The 13,773-nt window shown below is 36.0% G+C and overlaps 1 pseudogene; it reads left to right on the top strand.

Annotated features, from left to right (window-relative positions):
* Window positions 1-8,973: 8,973 nt before the first annotated feature.
* On the top strand, window positions 8,974-10,431 carry LOC113072899 (clusterin-like protein 1; annotated as a pseudogene).
* Window positions 10,432-13,773: the final 3,342 nt, after the last annotated feature.

Genomic DNA, 13,773 nt, shown 5'->3' with positions numbered 1-13,773 from the left:
CTAAATAAATTGAATCTGAGATTTTAAATGTTACACCAATATTACACCAAGAATGTAAAATATGGGACTGTACACTAAAAAGGCAAACCATGCAAACATATTACAAATACAAACCTTTAAGATAACAAGGCAGAGAAGGAACTGAGGCATCCAGATTTGTTCACTAAAACATACGTTTGCTGGGTGAATGATAAAAGCACATGTTTAGAGGGGAAAACAACTGCGGTGCACACCAGGGCATGACCTTGTGTAACTTATAATCTGCTTTCCTGACTATAATTTAGAATCCAATGCACCTTTCAAACACTAAAAACACGTCCAAGCTAATATATGCAAAAGAATGAAGAAAACAGTGAAGCACATTATGAACGGATTGCACTGCAATACACTTACCAAACCTTTTGTAGCCAAAAGACTGCACTTCCTCTTCATCAGTGAAGTCGTCTGCAAAAGTAACAAATTACAATGAAATTAGTATAGCAAGTGCTGCAGGCCTGTAAATCAACTAATGTCCTAAAATAATATTCATTAATAGAATCTATATTCTATATGATTCTAATGTAAGTTACTAAATGTACATAAACACAAAAAGCACATCAGCAGTCATTACTCATTAATCATTATAAGCAAATCATTATAATATTCCGATCTGGTGCTCAAAGATTTCTTTATTATTATAAATGTTGAAAACAGTTGTGCTGCTTAATATTGTTGTGAAAACCATAATATTTTACTTTTTAAGGTTTCTTTGATGAATAGAAAGTAAAAAAAAATCCAAGTATTCATTTGAAATGGAAATATTTTCTAACATTCTAAATGTATTTACTGACCCTTTTGATCAATTCAATACATCCTTGCTGAACAATGGTATTAGTTAAAAAAAATGAAAAAAAAAATAATAATAATAATTATTATAATATATATATATATATATATATATATATATATATATATATATACACACATACATACATACAGTGCCCTTTAAAAGTTTGGAGAAATTTGTAAAATATTATATTATAGATTATAAAGCACAGACAACAAGCTCTAAAATGTCATAACACCAAACAAATGTGACAATATTAATATGTTTTCTATATATAGGCCTATATATATTAGTGAAATATTCATATTATACATTACAGGACACAGACAACAAGCTCTGAAATTTCATAACACCAAAAAAATATCCATGCTTCCTCAGAAACAAGATCAGTATATTGTGCTAAGATAAATAACATAAACACATAACAATCAGATTTGGAATTGATACAAAGCATGTGTTCTGCATCTGACTGCTGAAATAACATTGGCCAGGATGGTCCATTCATGGGTTAACTAAATGATACCATCCTCTACTTCCTCTTCCTGTCCTGGAGGGCTCTCTCTTGTGGCTACCATGCTCATGGGAAAGGAGAGGGGTGACTCTAGGCGGTTTTATGTGTCATTGTCCAAGGCCAGAGAAAATAAAGAAAGAACACATGTTTCTGTAGTTGGACCCACTCCCCCTCACTCTGATACTAAAGCAGAGTCAGAACCGGAGGAGGGTGGAGGAACAGTCTGTTAGAAACCACACAGAGCGTGACCTCAGGTCCAGCCATCCAACTGGACAGACACACAACCCATAACCAGGGAACAAACTGCTAGGGACAAAGAATTGTAGACCGATGCTGACAGCTATTTCAGTATTTTAGCTGAAAATAACAACAAAACTCTGGGAAACGCAAGGGAACAAAAATCCCACACACCCAAAAGACAACATTTTTACGAAGCCACGGTCAGAAACTTGACATTGCAAGAGAAATATTGCTTGAAATAAAACTTTCAAGGTTAAAAATGTTATGCATGGAGGAGTATCACAGAAGACTGCGGAAAACCATTACTCAGGGGAACAACAATTCAATGTGTGTGGTCTAAATATCCTTATTAGTTTTATAAACATTAATATGTTAATGCTTTGAATTGATTTTTTGGTAAATAAAAATTTAGTCCGAAATCCAGTCAACCCACAGGAACCCACTTTTTGACACAAACATTGACAACAAATACAACTTCCTGTTTTTAGATACACATTGAGAAGTGTTTTTTCCCCCCAAGTATTTATTTTTAATAGCACTGCATTCAATTCCAGTTGCATTATGAACACACACAATACTTACATTGAAATTTCCACTAGATGGCAGCCTTCTGGTTAGAAAATAAAAAGAAGGTCAATGTTGCGTAACTCTAAAGGCACAAAAATGTGATGTGAAGGCTTTGTGTTTGTCAGAACATCTGGCCATTGGACATGCTAAATGAGACGGGATGGAGAGATGTGGGGGTTGTTTTTATTCTAAGTGGCTCTCTGAGTCACACATTCAAATTCTGGTGTGCAATTGAGATGGAAAACATCTTGGCTCAAAGAACACCCAAGTTTCAACAACCTCCGAAAATACAGAGGACCTTTCATTTTTAATTATATAATCCTGACCCTTTATTTCCACAGCACAAATGACTGTAACTTAGAATTAAGAGCACATGCCACGTTTAAATCTGCACTCATTACATTTTTCTTATTCATCCCAATAATATAAGAGTTTATACTTAGTCCGGATAAAACAATTTTGTTGCTAAGGCTAATTAACATTGAAGCTGTTTTGTCCCGGTTTCTCTTTATAGTTTTTTTTCCCCTCATTTTTCCAAAGTACCTGACTAAAAGAACTGCCTAAAATATAGCTATGAAATAAACATTATTATAGAAGCAACTAAAAAAGCTGATCATGTGATCTCAATATGGCTGCATCCATAAGGGTGGACCCAATTCATGCAGAATCAAAAGATGTTTCTAGAAGACTGATAGGCTATATCTGTTTTATTCATCACATGTCAGTGCACATTATTTTAATATCAACATAATATTAACATTTACTTTAGATTTCTCAAAAGTTCTGTTCACTCCTTTTTGTGTCAAACTTTTTATTTTATTTTAAAAGTTTGAATAAAGAAATAATGAATCCAAACACGTTGAACATTAACACGTTGAAGTCTATCAGATTTAATAGAAACTTTAGCAGACTTTAATAGAAACTTTAGCAGACATGAGATTTCACAAGTGTTTCAACCCTTAAAGACATCTTCACACCCTGCCAGATGTTCCATTTGTAATGTGGCCACGTGTTTTGATTGTAATTTTTTACATTTTTTATTGCTTTGTTTTGATTTGTTTATTAAGATAAAGGGAGCAATGTCAGTGAACATCCCACACAATAGCCGGGTCAGCAACACAAGCTTGGGTGTAGATCCTTCTATTCAGCTGTCTTATAACAGTTCAGCCAAACAATCCGCCAACCTAGACACTATGAGCAGTTAATCGCAACCAGATGTTTCGTGCACTGGAGTAACACACATTCCTCTCACAAGAGAAAGAAAGAAAAGCAGAAAAACTAAAGAGCGAGACGCGTGGATAGACTCAAGAGACTTCTCTTAAAAAGACAGTGCATTAAAATGTGTAAGCAGTGGATCATTTGAAATGAAACTTACCCTTCATTGTGGTAAAACTGAGGTACACCGTTCCGTCACGTGCCAAAAGTTCACATCAATCTCCGCGCTCGCGCACTTCCACTAAAGTTTCACAGATGCGAATATTCCACCTGAAACATGCGTATAATCTCAATCCCTGTGACTGACGCTAAAAAATAATAAATAAATAAAAAAAAACCTTCAACAACAAAATGAAAAACTCGTGGACACGAAGTTTAATGAGTCGCAGGCTATAAACTTCTGCTCAGGACGCAAACGTTTTCTCTCTCTCCATGAGAACGTGTTCGCGATGGAAATTCACTTGAGGTGAGTGAGGATGCCTCCTTTTCTGCCTTTTGGCTGCAACCCGAGAACCAGAGAGAAATTGGGAGTCCGTAGGGTGTCTGTTAGTCCACTTGTTTTCTACGTGAACTGAATCTCTTAAAGGGAAACCAGGTGAAAAGCAGCAGCAGCAGCCTCCTCTTCTCTGAAAATCTGAATGTGCCGCACCGCATCTGGAGTTTAACTTGCGCTTGTCTTGGCACTTTAGGGGGTCTTACACGTTGCACGAGTTAGTTTTTGTTTAGTTTGGAGTGCTGTGAGATCTTAATCTGTCATGAAACAGTGTAGAAACATTACTACTCAAATTACTACGTGATTGTGTTCACCCAAAAGCTCAGCATTTTAAATACCTTTATACTCTGCACTGATCTTCACCACTGTTATGAAGACTTAACATGGGTTAAAATCTAGCATGGGACAACCTTTCAGTGTAGAAAAAAGTCTTTATCAACACTTTTATGTCCACTATTTAGTTGGAATAATGTATATAAAGTGAGGACTAGAGTTGTGACAAATGAAAACTTTATATCAGTACAAAGTTAAATTACAGAAATGAGTGTTTTCTCTAGCAGTGGTTTTGTGTGTTGGTTTCAAATATCTAGTTCACCCTCTTAAATTAAAATTATTTAGCTGATTTTGTTCTCAAAACTAAAATACTAATATCACATTTATCTGTAGTTAGTGGATAAACAAGTGAACAAAGTAAAATCTCACTGCAAGAACTGTTTTAAAGGGAAAGGGACAACCTGATGACATATAACAGTAGCCATTGACTTTCTTTACATTTTTAAAAATGTCTTTTGTAACAAAGTCTTTTTTGAAATGTGTGTAACAAGTGGGGGGGGGGGGGGGTTGTAAATGATGACAGAATTTTCATTTTTAGGAACTATCCTTTTAAGCTTTATATAATTACACAATAATATAATTACATTATATAATTATTCATTACAGTATTTGTTTCCTAATTTACGTTACATCCCCCCCCCAGTTTCACAGACAAGGCTTAAGCCTAATGCCAGACTAAAATCTAAGTCTGAGCTCTTTCAAATGAAAGAAACTTGCTCTGACTGATCTTAAAATATACCAGTGCCTTTATATTGTATCAAAATGCACACCAGTAATGTTTTTTCTAAGGCAAAGTTTATATGGCCTAATCCTGGTTTAGTCTAAGCCCTGTCTGTGAAACCAGGCCATAATGTTTTAATTTAAAGTTAGACTGAAAAGCTTGTAATAGGCTGTTAAAAGCAAAATTTTGATAGTTCCTCCCTTATATTGGGACAGTATTCTCCATTTAAAAAATCATCATGCATTCAAAAATATCATGTTGATCATGCATTTAATGTAATAAAACACATGTCCAACACCAAATATCATGTGATATATGACAACAACATTAGCATGATTATACAGATTTGTATATGTGCTTCATATAAAGTTATTGGATCTTTTCTTAATCAATTATGGTGCCATTTTTTAAATAAATGTCTAGGTATTCCAGTGTATTGGCTCTGAATCCCAGGGCTGCCAAGTGAAAAGTCCTTTGCGTGTGTTGACTTGCTCAAAATTACTTGCACCATTGTTCTGCTCCCTTCGGGTTTAATAAGCACTCAGCTCATTTTGTTCTTTCTTTGCATTTCTCTCTAAATCCCTTTGCCACAGGGATCCGTGATTAATTATTTGACATCCCGCTGGATTGTTCAGAACCGTGTGATCCGCAGCACCACACAAGTGTAGCACCACACTGGCCAGAAATGTTTTTCCAACTTAACGAGGCTAAGCAGTAACGTAAAAAGGAAAAAAAATCCAACACATTATAGCTGCACTGCTGGGCTCTAAACCGACTTTATGTGCCCTCATAAGTATCAAATATTTGCCAGAGCAGGTGACTTTTTTTATTAACCTTCGGAATGACACCTTACTCTCAAATTTTACCATGGTAACCACAGTTTCAACCAAAATACCATATAGTTGCTACTGTTTTTATAGAAAAAAAAAAAAAAAAAAAAGATTATGAAAGCTTCCAGCATTTAAAGGACATCCAATATAGTAAAAATCTGGCAACTTTTCATGGTACATTTGGAAAGAGGGTCTGTATCATTTCATACTACAGCAATGTTTTCATAGCATGTTCGGTCATTACTGTTTATATGAATTCCGAGGTTTCCGTGCTCTCAGATCCAGTAATTCACCCTCGGCGTGCCAACCACCAGGTCTTTGGCACTAGAGGAGAGCGACAGGTCCAGATAGGGTTATGAGAAACAGGTGCGTTTAGACTTAGCAGAGATGGTCATACCGGTGGCCCACGATGCTGTTTCTCATTAGAGGTTAGAAAATACTATTTTCAGGGTCATAAGCCCTGAAGAGAGGGCACTTTTACAAGGACATTGTGCGCTAATGAGAAACGTAAGGGGAATATGGGCCTACACAACGTCTTTGTTGCCAATTTTCTACTTCGTTATATACGTATGGTTGATTTTAAACCTTGAGACTTTAAGACTTTGTGATATACATCATAACACTTATCAAACTTACCTGTGCTAGATTTACCTTTACCTAAAATTGACCTTTACCTATATTTACCTTTGTTCTTAAAAATGAGTAAAACTATAAAAATGCCATAACACAATTAGCATACACTTCCAATCAATACTTTGCTGTGTTTTTTTTTTTTTTTTGTAAGTAATTCATACTTTTATTCAGCAAGGACATTAAATAATAACAATAATAATAAATCATGTTGTTTTAAACTGCCATCAAAACCTGAAAAAGTACTGCATCACAATTTTCATAGAAATATTCATCAGTTTTTGGAAAGTTTTCAACATTGATAAATAGTAGAAATGTTTCTTAAACACCAAATCAGAATGATCCCTGAAGGATTGTGTGACGCAGAAGACTGGAGTAATGGCTGCTGAAAATTCAGCTTTACGTCACAGGAATAAATTACATTCAAATAGGAAACAGAAAAAGAAAAATCTATATTATATCACAATAGTACTGGGTTTTAGTGTATTTTTTTATTTGAAAGAATGCAGCCTTGGTGAGAAGACTCTTGGTGAGAAGACTCAACAAAAAACAAGAGTATACCATGTTAATAAATATAAATTCCAAAAATGTAAATGTAAATATGTGTAACTGTACTGAGAACCGCAAAAAAAAAGCTAGTTACACTTTGAAGTGTCATAACCTTTAAATGCTTTGATTGGTTCGTCTCTGGTTTACTTAGTGTAAATAGAAGAGTTCAGGTAAAGATAAGCAAAACATATTTTCCCTCTGCAGCGAACAGCATTAATCACACTGCAGTCAGATATCAGGAATTTTCTGGTGAGTTTAATCCTTAATAAAGTCCTTTGATCTTCATATAATGTTAGATAGCTCTGTCTAGAGTCTATAGTGAAATATGATAATGGTTTATTTATATTAATAATATTATTGTATACTTTGTAAAGATCCTGAAAAGTTTAATTGCACAGTTATTACATTTACATTTACATTTATTCATTTAGCAGACGCTTTTATCCAAAGCGACTTACAAATGAAGGCAGTGGAAGCAATCAAAAACAACAAAAAGAGCAATGATATATAAGTGCTATAACAAGTCTCAGTTAGGTTAACACAGTACACGTAGCATGGGATTTTAAATAATATAATAAAATAAATAAAAAGAAAACAGATAGAATAAAAAAAGAATAGAGCAAGCTAGTGTTAGAGATCTTTACACATACACATACACACACACACACGTTGGTATATGTGGTTTATGGGGACTCTCCGGCGTAATGGGTTTTATTCTGTACAAACTGTATTTTCTATTGCCCTACCCCAACCCTACACCTAAACCTAACCCTCACAGGAAACTTTGTGCATTTTTGGATTTTCAAAATAACTAATTCTGTATGATTTATAAGCGTTTTGAATTACGGGGACACTAAAAATGAACCACCTCCTCATTGTAATACCTGTGTCATACCTATGTCATTATACAAATTTGTGTCCTCGTTAACCACATAAACAAGCTCTCTCACAAACACACACACACAAAATTGCATAATAAATGTAAAGAAAATAGAATACAAAAGATTAGAAAGGTAGTTAGATTTTTTTAAAGAATACTTGCTGATCACACTGATTACTTATGATCACAGTGTATTTTACTGTGGATGGAAATCAGATTTTTATGCCATTTTTATGTATCACTGATCTAATGTTGATCTAAAACCAAACAGATCAATAATGAATATAAGCAATTAGGCATACACATACAATCTACAGATAAGGATGTCGTCACAGAGCTACTTTATGTTCTGTGGCATTTAGTTGTTAATTACTCGAGCAGTGATTTAACAGAACATCCTCATTTTGACTAATGCAGACACTATTGTGTAACAAACTTAGCCACAAATATCAATGGCAGAAAATTATTTACTGATTGTTTACCAGCACTCAGACATATGATGTGACAGCTTTAAAACACTATTCTTTCTATTCTATTCTTACAACACACAGCTTTTGACTTGGACCTGCCAGATATGGAGGATTTGTTGTGTTCAAGACAACATATAAACTGGTGAACTTGTGCACCTCTGGTGGTATTTCTAGACTATTCTAGAATGTGTTGCTTCTCAAGATAACACCTCATATGCCTGGTTGCTGAAAAGATCAAATGTAGGGTTTTGGGTAGTCAGAAGACTTGCCACATTCTGTAACCTCTTAAACTGCTTAATAGATCCCATATTCCACCTCATTAATCCAAGAAAGACGCTTCTAGACTCTAGAAGCTTCTCTATGATCTAGAAAACTGGGCCTCAATTCTCAGTGGAAGTATCTGGGAAGTAAACATAAAAACGTATTAGATAAAAAGACTGACACAAACGACCACAGGACTAAAGAGTGACATATACTGACTAAGACTAAAAGTAACTAAGTTTCCTGAAGGTTATAAAACACGTGAATTTTCAGTGAAGATGTAGTGCCACTCAGTGGTTACTCACAGCTGTTTACTGCTCGCTCTTTCCCATGATCAAAACTATTAGACTGACTGGGGACAAAAACCAAGAGAAAAGAAAAATTATCTTTCAAAAAACTTTTAAATAAAGGCTCTAAACCATTGGGATCAAACAAGTAAAGGAGGTGATGGCCAGGAACGAAGGGAAACATTCAAACCTCATGAAATCCCTCAGGCACAGCGGGAAGAAGAAAAAGGTCAGTCAATATAAGTGGAATTTTTAAAAAAACAAAATAACGTTTTTCTAGTTGTGTTAAAAAAAAAAAAAAAAAAAAAAAAAAAAAAAAAAATTAAATAAAAAAACTTCTCAACATAAAATGAAGTACCATTTTGATTTAAATGTTCAAAACCTGTCTTTGTCTTCTTGCACCACCAGGGGGCAGCAAGAGATCGCACAGGACGTAGAAAGAGCTGAACTAAGCCGAACAGCAGTGTAGGGAGTCTCTCAAGTCCTACTGGGAGGAATGTAGACCTTGTCTTGAGGACACTTGTAAGAACTTCTATATCAACACCTGCCGCCGTCGATTTGCTACCTTTAACAATAAAGTACAGAATTCTCATCCACCTTTGCCATTCAGCTATAGAGATAGCTATTAACAGAATCAAAATACCAAATTTGTATCATGTATTTTTCTGTTCTCAACAGCTACAGAACTTCTTCCAAAGGCTGAGCTCTCGCTTGGGCCCTTGTGATGCTCAGGATGAGGTTGTGCTGAACCAGAGCGCAGAGAATCCTGACCTGGAGGTGGTGAGGATTGAGGACTCCTTCAGCAACCTGCTCACCACAATGGGAAGCCTGGTCAATCACAGTCTCCCACTTCCACCATGAGCTGGACCAGGCCCTATGAAGGCCGAGCTTCAGGAGAATAAAGAGAGCGAGCTGGTGCTCAAGCCTGCCAACAAAGCTCTGGATTCTGCCTTTCTGGAAGGTGTGGGACTGGAAGATGTGCTTCTTTGATTTTGTTAGAAGTGTGTTGGAGGAGTTTGAGGCCGCAGTCACACAAGCCTTCAGTGAAATTCATGATGCTATGGAGAAGACAAAGGAGGAGAAAGGTGCTTTATCTTGACAAATATGTGTTCAGCCAAAAAAGAAAATTTGATAGCACTTTATTTTACAGTCCTGTCCCTCATCTACATACCATCTACTTGTTAAAGTAAATATTACACTATTATAGCAATACAATGAATGTCAGAATAGGCACTGTCAGTTTGTCACAATGACAAAAGTTTGAATAAAAAGTCATTAAAACAGTTCACATTTAAGTAAATATTGACATAATTATGGGTTAACCATTATTTAATGAAAAGAATACGCTCATGCTTAGAACAAGTCAGACATTACCGTCGGTCATTTCTGATGCTAATATGTGTATTGTTATTATAGTTCAGGGTTATTCTTAAGAAGCAACACATTCTAGAGCGGTCCCTTTAGAAAACTCTTATCAGTGATACTGATCATTCAAGTCCTTATTGTTTGATTCATAGAATGCCCAAATGTAAGAGAACTACACATCGAGTTGGATGAAGCCTCTCAGCTGTTGGAAGCGTCCAGGCAGCAGTGTGAAGAGGTGGTGGGCGTTGTGTAATGACATCACACTGATGACACCATCAGCTGGCTCAGCAACATGGCCTCTGACTTTGGTTTTGTGACTGAGCTTGCCAATGACAACACCACTCCTGAGAGCATCTTTAGTATTGCCACGGTGAGCCACTACCAAGAAAATATCATATTACACTTTTTTTTTTTTTTGTCATACTGTGCTATTTTGGACATGTAGCATGGTATTCAGTAGGTGAGAAGGAAAGCAACAGTGGTGGTAGATTCAGTGGAAAAACCAGATACTAAATCTATTGAACCCAAAAAACAAGGTTGTGGCACAGACTGAGGAGGGCGACAACACCCCAGCAGCAGATATTATGGTGGAAGTGAATATTCTCAACCCCCGCCACACTCTCACCCTGACCGTTCCTTCGGGTCTCAGGCTACAGGAACCTGCCTTCATCCAGCATGTGGCACAGGGAGGTTTTGGGCATGTACAAGCAGATGGCCAGGTGAGACGCTTTCCAATTAGTCACATCATGAAATGTCAGAATAGTTCACACTCATCAGCACACAGTTCACCCCACAGTTTAATCACATAATCAGGGCTTCTTAACCAGGGACTGAGGGAGCCAATGTGGTGCCATGCTTAAAAGGATTTCAATTATTAACCCTATAAAGCTTGCTGCATCATATTTGATACATTAATTTTTAAGGGCTCTGAAATATAAAAATGACAAAAAATTGATGAAAACCCTGTTGATAGTTCATACTTTTTTTGTTGCAAGAAAAAGGCCCAAAATATACTGTAAAAAATGTTTTTCAAAAAATCTATGAATCTTCTATGAAGTAACTGAGAATTCTAAGTTTCTCCAATATACTCATTTACTGAACTGAATCAACTTAATTTTAATTTTCTATACCTAAAGAAAATAGTGTTAAAATGCATGCATCATCATACAACAGGCTTTTGAGGACGTTTATTAGTATATCTCTTAATCATCAGTGTCCTTATTTTGATGTGTTTGCCCAGTTAGCATAGCCTTCATACTATATGGCCCTATAAAGATTTATGTATATATATATTATATATATAAAAATGTTCAATAAAGCATTTAAAAAAAAAAAAAAAAAAAAAATTCTATTTCAGAACGCTACTGGTTAATATTTTAAAATAATGGCACTGGATTTAATGCTCACCTCTGACTAATCTAACAGTGTTCTTGTTTTTTTTTAAGGCATGATGTATATAATCTGCAAGACATCTGCGCAAAACCATTTTCTTGTTTATTACATCAGTTGGCCTCTATGCATTCACTCTGGGAAATCTAAAAACTATAAAGCATTATAAATGTTTAATTTAATTCTTAAACACGTTTCCATGGAACCTTGCTTCAGTCTCAGAGTAAAAAAATGTAATTGAGATAAACTTGCCACATTGTGAAACATGCATTGATATCGCAAGATCCAAATTCAGATTATGCACCCCCCCCCCCCCATGTTTCTGTTCAGTTCAACAGTTTCCACATGGAGTTAAAAGCATTACGTAAAACTTTATTTTTCACTGTACAAATTCTTCAGATTAGTAATCATTACCATTTTTCACAACAAACATCCTCATCAAACTCTGAAGCGGAGACCCTCACCTTACATTAGAGTATTTCCTTCTCTTCTTTTTTTTTTGACATGAACAAAAATCAATAACAGAGTTTTGCACAAACTAGCCTGTAGCCCTTTTAAAACAGGAGGTTGGTGATGGGAGAGATGGATGTCCTGGATACAGGAGGAGACAACAAAGTCCCTAGGACAAAGGGCTCGCATGCAGGAAGGACAAAAAGAGGCCTCTCGCTATTCATGAAAAGCTACACGACAAAAAGGGAGAAGAAACCAACAAATTAGCCCTCCAAACGATATCGGTCTGATTCATCCCAAGTGCATTCAATTTCTTGTCATGGATAAAATGAAACCATTACAGACAGTACATGACCAAAACCTTAAGACTAAATCTTTAATAGTGGTGCAAAAATTGTAACGCTTTTATGATGAGGTCTAATTTGCCCTCTACATTAGACTTGTACCATTTTAACAGATCAAGGGAAACAATCACATCTTTTTTTTTTTTTTTTCAATGCGCTCAGGATAGAGAGGCAAATTTTACTGACTCCATCAAACTTTGGTTGGTAAATGTTCTCGATCTTTAGTACCTGAATATTTCACAGTGACGCCTTAACAGGAAATATAGCAACTCCACCAGCAGCAATTGTGGTACATCATGGAGTTAAAAAGGCTTTGTAATTCTTATTCCTGGTCAAAAACAAAGAAAATAATTTGAGCAAGTTCACATTCATATGTCAAGATGAAGAAACCATAGCTCTCTTGAAATATACTGAAATATTATTGTATGCAATCCTCTGTGAAAGATCAATAAATCTCTGTGGTTCATTTATTGGAGTGTACATGAGAAAACAATGAATTTGTACCAAGAGGTTGGCAACACTACAAATGTGTTGGCACAAAAAAACAAACCTGGCAGTGTGGGTGCTGATGTGCGTAAAAAAAAAGCAACCCGGGCATTGCTGTTGTGATATTGCGACCTGTCGGGTCTCAACAGCAGCATGAGGAATAACGTTTGGACTGGTCAGGTCTAGTGTTTTGTTAATCAAAGGTCTCTGCTTAATTACCCTTGAGACAAAAATATGATTTATAATAATTACTTTTTGCTTGAAAATTAGCAGCTGGCTGAAATGGTGATCAGTCATCAGAAATGTTTTGTGAAGGCTTTCCAATATGAATAATCTCTCAGGATATGATTTCAAGCTCTCATAGGGACTGAGATTGATTGAAACTGAAATTAAGGTACTTATTAGAAGAAGAAAAAAATCATGATTTGCTATAAAAGCGTTTAGAGAAAAACTAATTCTGCCCCTGTAGCTGATGTCTTAAACCCCATCTCCCATACATTCAGAACGGCTAATGCCCTCATGCGTCTCATTCTCTGTCCTTCTTTGACTTTCACTTCCCTGTCCCAGCAATGGCACTGTCACTGGTAGCGCCAACCGATTCAACACAGTTATTGGTCACTTTTAATAAACTACTCACAACTACTTAAAAAAAAAAAGGGGGGGGGGATTGGCTTTAAAATAATAAAAACTGATTTTACAATAAGATTTAGCGTTCAGGTGGAAAAAAAAAAGGGAGGGACAAACAAAGATAAAGAAAAAGCTGATTTTGTGCAACTGTTAAGCAGCCTTCAGCACTAAACTCATCGCTTGTTTCACAGCTCCCTCTGTCTGCAATGCAGGGAATCACCCCAGCAGAGCTCTGGGAGTGTGACGTGGTCCCGCTCCAAATCCGCTCAAGCACACACCCTCGTCAACTCCGCCACACA

This window comes from Carassius auratus, unplaced genomic scaffold (assembly GCF_003368295.1).
Source record: "Carassius auratus strain Wakin unplaced genomic scaffold, ASM336829v1 scaf_tig00010893, whole genome shotgun sequence".
NCBI classification, from domain to species: domain Eukaryota; kingdom Metazoa; phylum Chordata; class Actinopteri; order Cypriniformes; family Cyprinidae; genus Carassius; species Carassius auratus.
Note: the sequence above shows the minus strand (reverse complement) of the source record. Positions and strands in the feature narration are given on the sequence as shown.